At 39.6% G+C, this 12,327-nt stretch overlaps 1 pseudogene; it reads left to right on the top strand.

Annotated features, from left to right (window-relative positions):
• Window positions 1-1,066: 1,066 nt before the first annotated feature.
• LOC129048506 (uncharacterized) lies at window positions 1,067-5,009 on the top strand (annotated as a pseudogene).
• Window positions 5,010-12,327: the final 7,318 nt, after the last annotated feature.

Raw genomic sequence — 12,327 nt, 5'->3', positions numbered from 1 at the left:
GGCCTCCCCTGAGGCAGTTGCTAGGCAAGATAATGCTGATTCTCCTCAGGAGCCATCCCTAACACCCCTGTTTACTTCTAGACCTATAACTAGACTAAAGTCCTAGGTGGGCCCTTAGAGGTGAGGTTGGGAGTGTGACCCATGAGGAGGTGTGCCTACACTAGAAAAAAGCTGCTTGAGTTTTCTTATTTATATAAACAGAAATCTGGAGAACAGGCATGGGAATGGATATTAAGGGTGTGAGATGATGGTAGAAGGAACACAGAGTTGGATCAGGCTAAATTTATTGATTTGGGCCCACTAACTAGGGACTCTGCATTTAATGCTGCAGCTTGGGAGTTAAAAAAAGTTCTAATGGTTTATTTGCTTGGTTAGCTGAAATATGAATTAAAAAATGGTCCACCGTGAGCGAGCTGGAAATGCCTGATCTCCCTTGGTTTAATATAGAAGAAGGGATCCAAAGACTTAGGGAGATTTAGATGGTGGAGTGAATTAGTCACTTTAGACCTATTCATCCCAGCTGGGAGGGTCCAGAAGATATACCCTTGACTGATGCCTTGTGAAACAGATTTGTGAGGGCAGCACCTGAGTCTTTGAAGAGCCCTGTATTTGCTCTACTCTGTATGTCAGATCTAACAGTGGAAACTGCAGACACTCAACTACAAAATTTAAATGCAATGGGAATAATTGGATCTTGAAGTGGCAGGGGCCAAGTGGCGGCACTCAACCATCAAAAGTAAGGTTGGCGAAGCTACCATAATGGACAGCAGAGGCAAAGCAGCAATCAGAATAGTCTGACTCGTGTAGAGCTCTGGCATTGGCTCATTTATCATGATATTCCTAGAAGTGAAATTGATAGGAAGCCTACTGCATTCTTTCTTAATTTATACAAGCAGAAAACGTCTAGGTCAAATGGACAAAAGACTAATTGAAATTATATAAACAGAGAATCATGGCCCCTCAATTTCCAGAATTGAGCCAGTTTACAGACCCAGAACCCCTTGAATGAATGGGGAGGCTGGTCCTCTTGAGGAAGGACCCCAATACATTACCAACAATTTATGCAGTGAATCTTTCTCCCATCCTTCCCCAAGGAGACCTCTGGCCTTTTACCAGGGTAACTGCATTGAGGAAAGGGGAATGATCAGAACTTTCAGGGACTACTGGACCCTGGCTCTGAGCTAACATTGATCCTAGGGGACCCCAAACGTCATTGTGGTCCTCCAGTTAAAGTAGGGGCTTATGGAAGTCCAGTAAATAATGTAGTTTTAACTGAGGTCTGATTTACAGTGGGTCCAGTGGGTCCCTGGACTCATCATGTGGTCATTTTCCCAGTGCCAGAATGCATAATTGACATGGACATACTTCACAGCTGTCACAAGCCCCACATTTGCTCCCTGGCTGGTAGGATGAGGGCTATAATGGTGGGAAAGGCCAAATGGAAGCCATTAGAGCTGCCTCTACCTAGAAAAATAGTAAATCAAAAACGATATTGCATCCCTAGAGGGACTGGACAGATTAGTGCTACCATTAAGAACTAGAAATGCAGGGGTGGTGATTCTCCCCACATCCCCGTTCAGTTCTCCCATTTGGCCTGTGCAGAAGACGGATGGATCTTGGAGAATGACAGTGGATTATTGTAAGTGTAACCAAGTGGTGACTTCAATTGCAGCTGCTGTACCAGATATGGTTTCATTGCTTGAGTGAATTAACACATCTCCTGGTACCTGGTATGCAGCCACTGACTTGGCAAATGCCTTTTATCTCCATTCCTGCCCATATGGGATGCTGGAAGCAATTTGCCTTCAGCTGGCAAGGCCAGCAATATACCTTTATTGCCCCACCTCAGGGATGTATCAACTCTCCAGATTGGTGTCATAATCTTGTTAGGAGAGACCTTGATTGCTTTTCATTTCTGCAAGATAATCACACTGGTTCTTTACATTGATGACATTATGCTGATTGGATCTAGTGAGCAAGAAGTAGCAAACACACTGGACTTACTAGAGAGACATTTGCATGCCAGAGGATGGGAGATACATCTGACTAAAATTCTGGGCACCCCTACCTCAGTAAAATTTCTAGGGGTCCAGTGGTGTGGGGCTGGTCGAGATATTCCTTCTAAGGTGAAGGATAAGTTGCTGCATTTGGACCCTCCTACAACCAAGATGGAGGCACAATGCCTAGTAGGCCTATTTGGATTTTGAGTGTGTTACTCCAGCCCATTTATCGAGTGACCTGAAAGGCTGCCAGTTTTGAGTGGGGTCCAGAACAGGAGAAGGCACTGCAACAGGTCCAGGCTACTGTGCAAGCTGCGCTGCCACTTGGGCCATTCAACCCAGCAGATCCAATGGTGCTTGAGGTGTCAGTCTCATATAAAAATGCTGTTTGGAGCCCTTGGCAGACCCCTATAGGTGAATCACAGCAGAGGCCTCTAGGATTTTGGAGCAAGACCGTGCCCTCTTCTGCAGATAACTAGTCTCCTTTTGAGTGACAGCTCTTGCCACGTTACTGGGATTTGGTGGAAACTGAACGTTTGACTGTGGGTCATGAAGTCACCATGTGACCTGAACTGCCTGTCATGAACTGAGTGCTTTCTAACCCATCTAGCCATAAAGTGGGTCATGCACAGCAACATTCCATTATCAAATGGAAGTGGTATATACGCGATCGGGCTGGAGCAGCTCCTGAAGGCACAAGTAAGTTACATGAGCAAGTGGCTTAAATGCCCATGGTCTCAACTCCTCCTTCCATCCTGCCTTCTTTCCCCAGCCTGCACCAATGGCCTCATGGGGAGTTCCATATGATCAGTTGACAGAGGAAGAGAAGACTAGGGCCGGGTTCCCAGATGGTTCTGCATGATATGCAGGCACCACCTGAAAGTGGACAGCTGTAGCACTATAGCCCTCTTTCTTTTTTCTTTTTTTTTTTTTTGAGATGGAGTCTGGCTCTGTCACCCAGACTGCAGTGCAGTGGCATGATCTCGGCTCACTGCAACCTCCACCTCCCAGGTTCTGGGGATTCTCCTGCCTCAGCCTCCCGAGTAGCTGGGAGCACAGGTGCCTGCCACGACGCCAGGCTAATTTTTGTATTTTTAGTAGAGACAGGGTTTAAACATGTTGGAGGCCAGGCTGATCTCAAACTCTTGACCTCAGATGATCTGCCTTGCCTCGGCCTGCCAGAGTGCTGGGATTACAGGCGTGAGCCCCACGCCTGGCCATGCCGGCTAATTTTTGTATTTTTAGTAGAGACGGGGTTTCACCATATTGGCCAGGCTGATCTCGAACTCCTGACCTTGTGATCTGTCCACCTCAGCCTCCCAAAGTGCTGGGATTACAGGCACAAGCCACTGCATCTGTCCCCTTTCTAGGATATCATTGAAGGATAGTGTGAAGTGAAATCTTCCCAGTGGGCAGAAGTTGAGCAGTGCACCTGGTCATTCATTTTACATAGAAGGAGAAATGGCCAGATGTACAGTTATATACTGATTGATTGGCTGTAGCCAATGGTTTGGCTGGGTGGTCAGGGATTTCAAAGAAGCATGATAGAAAAATTGGTGACAAAGAAATTTGGTGAGGAGGTGTGCGGATGGACCTCTCTGAGTGATCAAAAACTGTAAAGATATTTGTATCTCCTGTGAGTGCTCACCAACGGGTGACATCGGCAGAGGAGAATTTAAATAATCAAGTGGATAGAATGACTCGTTCTGTGGACACCACTCAGCCTGTTTCCCCAGCCACCCCTGTCATCTTCCAATGGCCCCATGAAAAAAATGGCCAGGGTGGCAGGGATGGAGGTTACACATGGACTCAGCAACATGGACTTCTACTCACCAAGGCTGACCTGGGTATGGCCACTGCTGAGTGCCCAGTTTGCCAGCAGCAGAGAGCAACACTGAACCCTCGATGTGGCACCATTCCTCAGGGTTATCAGCCAGCTGCCTGGTGGCAGGTTGATTATACTGGACCTCTTCTATCATGGAAAGGGCAGAAGTTTGTCATCACTGGAATAGACAGTTACTCCTGGCATGGGTTTGCCTATCTGTTGCATGCCTAAATGTTGCATGCAACGCTTCTGCCTAGACTACCATCCATGGATTCATGGAATGCTTCATCCACCATCATGCTATTCCACACAACATTGCCTCTGACCAAGGCACTCACTTTATGGCTAAAGAAGTGTGGCAGTGGACCCATGCTAATGGAATTCACTGGCCTTATCATGTTCCCCATGATCCTGAAGCAGATGGATTGCTAGAACGGTGGAATGGCCTTTTGAAGTCACAATTACAATGCCAATTAGGTGACAGTACTTTGCAGGGCTCGGGCACAGTTCTCCATAAGGCCATGTATGCTGTGAATCAGCATCCAATATATGGGACTGTTTCTCCCACAGCCAGGATTCAGGGGTCCAGGAAGCAAGGGGTGGAAGTGGAAGTGGCACCACTCACCATCACCCCTCATGATCCACTAGCAAAATTTTTGCTTCCTGTTCCTGCGAAATTACGTTCTGCTGGCCTAGAGGTCTTAGTTCCAGAGGGAGGAACACTGCCACCAGGAGATGCAACAATGATTCCATTAAACTGGAAGGTCAGATGGCCTCCTGGACACTTTGGGCTCCTTCTCCCTTTAAGTCAACAGGTTAAGAAGAGAGTTACAGTGTTGGCTGAGGTGATTGACCCAGACTATCAAGATTAAATCAGTCTACTATTCTACAATGAAGGTAAGGAAGAGTATGCATGGACTATAGGAGATCCATTAGGGCGTCTCTTAGTATTACCATGCCCTGCGATTAAAGTCAATGGGAAACTACAACAGCCCAATCCAGGCAGGAATATAAATGACCCAGACCCTTCAGGAATGAAGGTTTGGGTCACTCCACCAGGAAAATCACCATGACCTGCTGAGGTGCTTGCTGAAGGCAAAGGGAATACAGAATGGGTAATAGAAGAAGATAGTCATCAATACCAGCTATGATTATGTGACCAGCTGCAGAAATGAGGACTGTAATTATCGTATTTCCTTCTTCTTTTGTTAAAAACATGTTTTTGTGCATGTATACCCTTGTACTAAGAAAATATCTTCCTTTTATTTCCTTTCTTCTTTATGATGTGACATACGATTTATTGACTTCATATCAGCATTTAAGTATGGTTAACTTTATGTAATAGTATTTGGGTTGGGGATTGGTGCGTTTCTGGTCATATGAAGGATAGCTGTATTATGTTAGGTATAATTATGACTTTATTGTCTTTATTTGAAGATTATGATGATGTCAGGAGATGTGTATGGGTTCAAGTTGACAAGCGGTGGACTTGCGATGGTTAATACTGAGTGTCAACTTGACTGGATTGAAGGATACAAAGTATTAATCCTGGGTGTGTCTGTGAGGGTGTTGCTAAAGGATATTAACATTTGAGTCAGTGAGCTGGGAAGGGCAGACCCATCCTTAATCTGGGTGTGCACAGTCTAATCAGCTGCCAGCATGGCTAGAATATAAGCAGGCAGAAAAATGTGAAAAGAGAGACTGGCTTAGCCTCCCAGCCTACATATTTCTCCCGTACTGGATGCTTCCTGCCCTGGAACAGCAGACTCTAAGTTCTTCAGTTTTGAAACTCGGACTGGCTCTCCTTGCTCCTCAGTCTGCAGATTGCATATTGTGGGACCTTGTGATTATGTGAATTAATACTTAATAAACTCCCCCTTATATATATATCTGTTCCATTAGTTCTGTCTTCTAGAGAACCCTGACTAATACAGCTATGTACATGCCCGGGGTAACATGCATACTCAGAAAAGACCTGAGAAGAATTGAAGCTTTCACTTCAGGTTGATTCCTAGGTTCAGAGAAGCCTAGCTAAGTATTAAAGAAGTACCCTGATAGAGAGGCAATCCACAAAGACCAAAAGAGATTTTCTTTCTTTTTTTCTCCTCCTCCTTTTTTTTTTCTCCTAACGTTCAAGCAAGGAAATCTTTGTCAAACTATTAACATGAGCTAAAGGAAAAACTTCACATTAAAACTAACAGTCTTTGCAAAAATTTTCTGGAAAAGGCTCAAAACAGGAAGATCACTATAGCCTTTGACAGTCAAAAACAAAGAAAACAAAAAAGAAAAACAAAACCCCTCAGCAAATCCTGGAGAAGGAAGATAACTTAATTCCCACAGTTGCTACATTATAATGGTCAAATGCCTAGTTTTCAGCAATAAATGACAAGACATGAAAAGAAATGGGAAAATATGACTCATTCAAAAGAGCAAAATGTTGATTCTGACAGAAACAGTCCCTGAGGGATCCTAGGTATTGGATTTACTAGATAAGACCTTAAAACAACTCTCTTAAATATGCCAAAAGACCTAAAGGAAAACGTGGACAAAGAACTAAAGGAAATCAGAAAATTAATGTATGAACAAAATGAGAATATGAGTAAAAAAAGATAAAAATTATAAAAAGGAACCAAACATAAATTCTGGAACTAAAAATCACATTAACAGAAATAAAAAGTTGAGGAATTCAAAGATTCAAAGCAGATTTGAGAAGGCAGAATAAAGAATTAACAAACTCAAAGATTAGGTAATTGAAATGATCATATCTGAAGAGCAGAAATAAAAGAATGAAGCAAAATGAACAGATGCTAAAGGACTTGTGGAACATAATCAAGCAGACCAGCATATGTGTTATGGGAGTCCCATACCCCTTATGAATATTGAGTCAAAAAAATTTAACAAAATACTAGCAAACTGAATTCTGTAGCATATTAAAAGGATTACACATAATGACCAAGTGGGATTTATTGTTGTAAAGCATGGATGGTTCAAATATGAAATCAATTGATGTAATACATCACATTAACAGAATGAAATGGAAAAATCATATTATTATTTCAATTGATGCAGAAATAACAGTTGACAAAATTCTAAACTCTTCCATAATACACTTAATAAACTAGGTACAGAAACTTATTTAGTGTTATAAAGGACATATGCGCAAAACACACAGCTAGTACCATACTCAGTGGTAAAAGCTAAATATTTTTCCATAAATTTAGGAACTAGGAAAGGATGCCATTTGTACTGTTCTACTAAAAAAAAAAAAAAAAAGAAAAAAAGCACTGGAAGTTATAGCCAAAACAATTAGGAAAGAAAAGGAAAAAAAAAAAAAAAAGAGATCCAAAGTGGAAAGAAAGTAAAATTACCTCCATTCACAGATGATATAATCTTACAAAACCCCAAAGATTCCACAAAAAAAGTTAGAGCTAATAAACTGAGCAAAGTAGCAGAATTCAAAATCAACACACATATCAGCTGCATTTCTATATATGAACAATGAACCATTCAAAAAGGAAATTTAGAAATCAATTTCATTTACAATAGCATCAAATGAATAAAATACTTAAGAATTAACTTGACCGAGGAGACAAAATAATTGTACACCAAAAACTATAAAATATTGCTGAAAGAGATTAAAGACATGAATGGAAAGGCGTTTCATGTTCATGGCCTGGAAGACTTATTATTGTTAAGATGACCCAAAGTAATCTGTGAATGTAATGCAGTAACTATCAAAATATCAATAATGTTGAAATTCTAGAAGTAGAAAAATTTTAGAAATAGAAATTCCAGAAATCCAATGCTAGAGGTGAAAAAAAAAAAAGAAGACTCTTAAATTTCATATGGAATCCCAAGGGACTCCAAATGGCCACAATAATCTTGAAGAAAAAAGTTGATGGACCAGCACTTTTAAAGCTTATTACAAAGCTACAGTAATCAAAATGGTGTGTTACTGGCCATGAGACAGACACATAGAACAATGTCATGGGGCAGAGAGCCCAGAAACAAACCCTTGCATAAACAATCAAAATTTTTAAGGTCAAGAAAAATGTGGCTCTGCACTGGATGTGGGAGACACTTGGGATTCGCACCAAAATGCCTTGTCTGATAGCATCTTTGCACTGTACATGGAAAAATGTGGACGTTGACCTAAGAATTACATTTAAAAAGAAACAAAGCTATAAAAGTAACTGTAAACTTCTACTGGGTATTGTGTTTTAGTTTTTTTGTTGTTGTTAATTGTTTGAATTGAAGAAAGAGAAACTATGGGATGTAAAGATAGGGTGAGAAAGAGACAGCTAAGGATCACAATCTGTGTTTAGTCTATGTTCTTGGAAGCAGCATATTTTATTTGTCCAGCAGAAGCAGTAGAATGTCTCAGAGATTTCAAAGTAGAGAAAAGTGATAAAGAGTAATACTATGTTTTAAAATAGTTTACCTCCTATAAAAGAGAAAGCTCAGGCAGATATTACCTCTTTATTTCTCCATGTGGATATGTGTGATCTGTCACACATGAGCTAATGATTCCAAGGTTGTGGATGGGACCCTTGACTACATATTGTCTTTTTGACTCTCACTCAACCATCATATCAAGTGGGGGTTGATGTGAATTCACGACCAATGTCAGGAAAACCAGTAGAAAATATGTAAGTTAATCACAGTGAGCTGGACATGCATGAAAGGGTCAAAACAACAGCATGTTCTATGTGGGCTGGGATGAGTACAAAAAAGCAGATATTTGAAAGGTCTTGACTGTTTGTGTGTGCTTTTAAGGATAGTAGAGGAGAAATACATATGGAAAATTTTAGAGCAATTTTTTACCATCTCATTTGTTCCTTAAACTCCTGACTTTTTTCCTTGAAGATTGCTTTGTAACTTCTGAAACATCACCAAAAGTAGAAGCAACGTATACACCAACGTATACACACTTGAGTGTGTAGAAGTTTTCAACATGCAGGCATTATTAAAGCACAACTTTATAGCCCAAGCAAAGCGAGGCCCTGAGTTAATTATTTCTCTAAGCAAGTTAACAAATTGATTGCAAGAAAAAAAAATTTGGAGCTGATGTGTTCAAACGAGTTTCTGTGAATGTAGACATGTTACATTTTCTGCATGTAACCTACTCCTATTATTATTATTTTGGCTATGAGATTTCTAAAAAATTTTTCCTACTCAATTTGAATCTAAATTCTTTTAGCTCTTTAAAATATAATGGGAGTCTTAGTGGGTCTAGTACAAAAACATTATCTGGGAGCCTAAAGATCTATTTCAGTCATTTCAAAAGTATTTTCACAGGAACTTATTTCTTGGTAAATTTGACATTCTGAAATAGAAATCATTTTAACATTTTCACTGAATCTCAATGGTATAATGGCAGGTCCAGACTTAAGGTATTTGTGTGGTCAAGCCATCAGCTTGCCCTGCGGGGATTGGGAACTATGGATCAAGGGAAGTAATGGTTGCTGGAAGGCCATGGGATTGACGGAAAGGCATTGACGATTAGTGCTGTTGCATATTTGCTATTTCTTCTCTGTTATTTTGCTATAGAATTTCTGCATAACATACTTTTCCTTCTAGTCACATTGGTTTTATCTTTCCTTAAAGCCTCTGTGCATTTATACTGGTAACAAACTTTTACGTTGAAATATCTACCAGTTTTTAAAAGTAACTCTTTTCAAGAATAATCAACTATCATGGCTCCCTAGACCAGGGAGTAAGAATCCCAGAACTATTCATTGAGTGAGTTAATATTTAGATAAAAGTTTTATTTTTTTCAATCATAATTGTATAAAGTCTTCAAAACCATTCTTGCACCCTAGAACCACCACATATATAAGGAACTAGATGACTATATCTGACTGGAGTTGCATATCTCCCTCCTTGGTTTACATGTAGACATTCGTGAGAACAGGAGATCATCTTTAAACTTTGCCCCCACTTCAGCCTGGAGTTTCCTGGAGAAAGATGTAATTGAAGTCTTGTTGCTTCCAGAATGATTGTGCTTTATTATTATACCTTTCTGTTATTTTTTTACACTTTATTGAAGGTTAAATTAAGCCATTAGTATCTTACCTGACGGATAAATTGCTTTTTTTGTCTCAGTCTGAGTAGGATTTTAAAAATAAGTTTACAGTTAAGGTTGGATTGCCTTCTTTTTTATTGAAAGGTTTAATTTTCTTAAGAATTCTGTAATCTAATTGTATGGTAAAAATAAACTGAATAATGTTATATTTATCCTTTGATTAATCACGCTAATTAAGGTCCACCTTCACAAATCCTTTGATTTCAGATTCTTTCTATGGCATCAAAGTTTCTTTCCTTTTTAATCAAGCCCCTAAAAAAGCTGGGCGTAGTTATGTATCTCACAATTTTTAACATCCAAAATATTTATGACTAATAAGATGAAAATGTAAGAAAGAAAGGAATTCATTAATATTGTGTCCAATATAGTTAGTATAACAACTTTTTATTCTTATAACCCATCCACAATAATATAGTAACATTCCTTTTTATCACTTGTTGATTACAGATTCTCAAGGAGATCACCAGAAAAACTTTGCTTTGATCAAACAAAACCATATTTGTCATATTTACTGTAGTAAGAAAGAACATCATTTAGATAGATAGATTGATCGATTGACTGATCAATCTATAGACAGAGAGATAGGTGGCTGGCTGGCTGGATTGATAGATGAACAGATGAATGGATAGATGGACAGACCAACAGATAAACAGGTGGATACATAGGGAGAAATAAAGAAGAAAGAAAGAAAGTCTTAGTAGTTTATCAGAAGAAGGAAGTCAGGAGTAGAAGTAGAAACATGGTTTGGAGGTTTGAGCTCAAGTGGATTAAGGCAGGTCTTTCAAGGCAGGGAACTGATTGGGACTGGACAAATTTGTGGCATAAATAGAATTTGTGGATATAGCAAGATAAGAGTCTTCTAACAATTGTAATAAGTAGAAAAGAGCTGTTTGCTCAAGTGAGCAATCTGTTGTCTCAGTAGGAGAGCTATTTGTGCACTCAAGCAAACTGTTAGCCTAGAAAAATTGGTTTGCAAGTTTCTTGAAGCTAACAGGGAAGTATTGTATTTGTTTAAGGTTTTTATCTTCCTAGAACAAACAGCCAAAGTATGTTGACATAGGTGGTCCCAGTTCTTAGTCTCAAAAGATGAGCTATGTTGGTACAGGTTGTCAAAATATCTGGCTGTTTTCAATCATACCACCTTTAAACCCCTTAGAATTAAGAGATGGTAAGTATGTGTTAATGGTCAGATATGAGTCTTCCTTCAAATTGCTCCAGTATAACTAGATTTTCTCCCACAGTAGAGCAGAAAAGCTAAGAATACATTGGAACTCTTAATGCGCTGGTTGTCTGCTTATACCAGCTGTCAAGCTGCTGTTTTGTTAACAAGAAGTTTACTGGGACATCTATTTTATACAGCATCACATCACAGCCAGAACGAAACATGGAAATACCTAGGCAGATGTTTAGCCTCATAGGGAAGAACTTCCCAGGATGCCAGCTCAAGTGAAACTGGAGTTCAATCACTCCTTTCTAATTATTCTAGAGAAAACAGGAAAACTGATGGAGAAGGCAGAGAGGATAGTGGGGGGTTGGATATCCAGGGCTTGAAAAATAGCATCAAACTGAGTTTTCTCCATTCGTGATTTAACAAGGCTACTTAAAGGAATTCTTATAAGTAGAGTTGAAATTGTAATTCAACGTTAAACTACTAGAATAAAAAGAATACTGTGAGTTTTGTTACTAAAATGAATATTACCAAACACAAGGAGGAGGCCTCTTGAATACCATGCTGGACTGTAGAGAAATGGCATGGAGCACCCTTTGAAATCAAATCCAAGAGAAGGAAAGTTGGATGGAGAAACACCACGAGAAATCATTAAGGGACTTAAGGAGAAAGAGATGAGAGAATGTTTTCCATTTTAAGCAAGCTTGCAGATGCTTTTAGGCATCATTTAATTTCATTTCATTGGCAGGCCTTTTAGATGGCAATGGTACCTTACCCTCGCCCCTCATTCCCAAAAGTTGTTCCATCCCAAAGTTACTATTTATTCCCTAGAAGTAGAGTTTCTCACGTGCTATTTCTAAAACTACTATTAATACAGCCCTCGAAGTGCTCCTGTCTGCTGAGCCAGTAGCAGAAATAGCAACATGCTGCAATCTGCTATCAAAACTTGTCAATTAAAATAATGGATTTTTAGTTGTAAGTCGTTACACAATGTGACTTTAAAGTGAATGCATGAAGTATGGTGAGGATAAAGAAAGGACAATAACAAAGAAAAACTTGTCAAATTATCCGAAAATTGGTTGGTGTTCACAGAGGGTAGGAAGAAGAATGCAGATTATCATGAGGTTCAGGCTGGCCCAAGGGTATTAACTCTTAGGACAGACCAGGAGACCTAGGAATACTAATGCTTCTTAGTATTTTTTTAATAAAAATATTCACTTGAAATATTTTATTGATGCATACGAAACTT

Source organism: Pongo abelii, chromosome 8 (assembly GCF_028885655.2).
Source record: "Pongo abelii isolate AG06213 chromosome 8, NHGRI_mPonAbe1-v2.0_pri, whole genome shotgun sequence".
Classification (NCBI taxonomy): domain Eukaryota; kingdom Metazoa; phylum Chordata; class Mammalia; order Primates; family Hominidae; genus Pongo; species Pongo abelii.
Note: the sequence above shows the minus strand (reverse complement) of the source record. Positions and strands in the feature narration are given on the sequence as shown.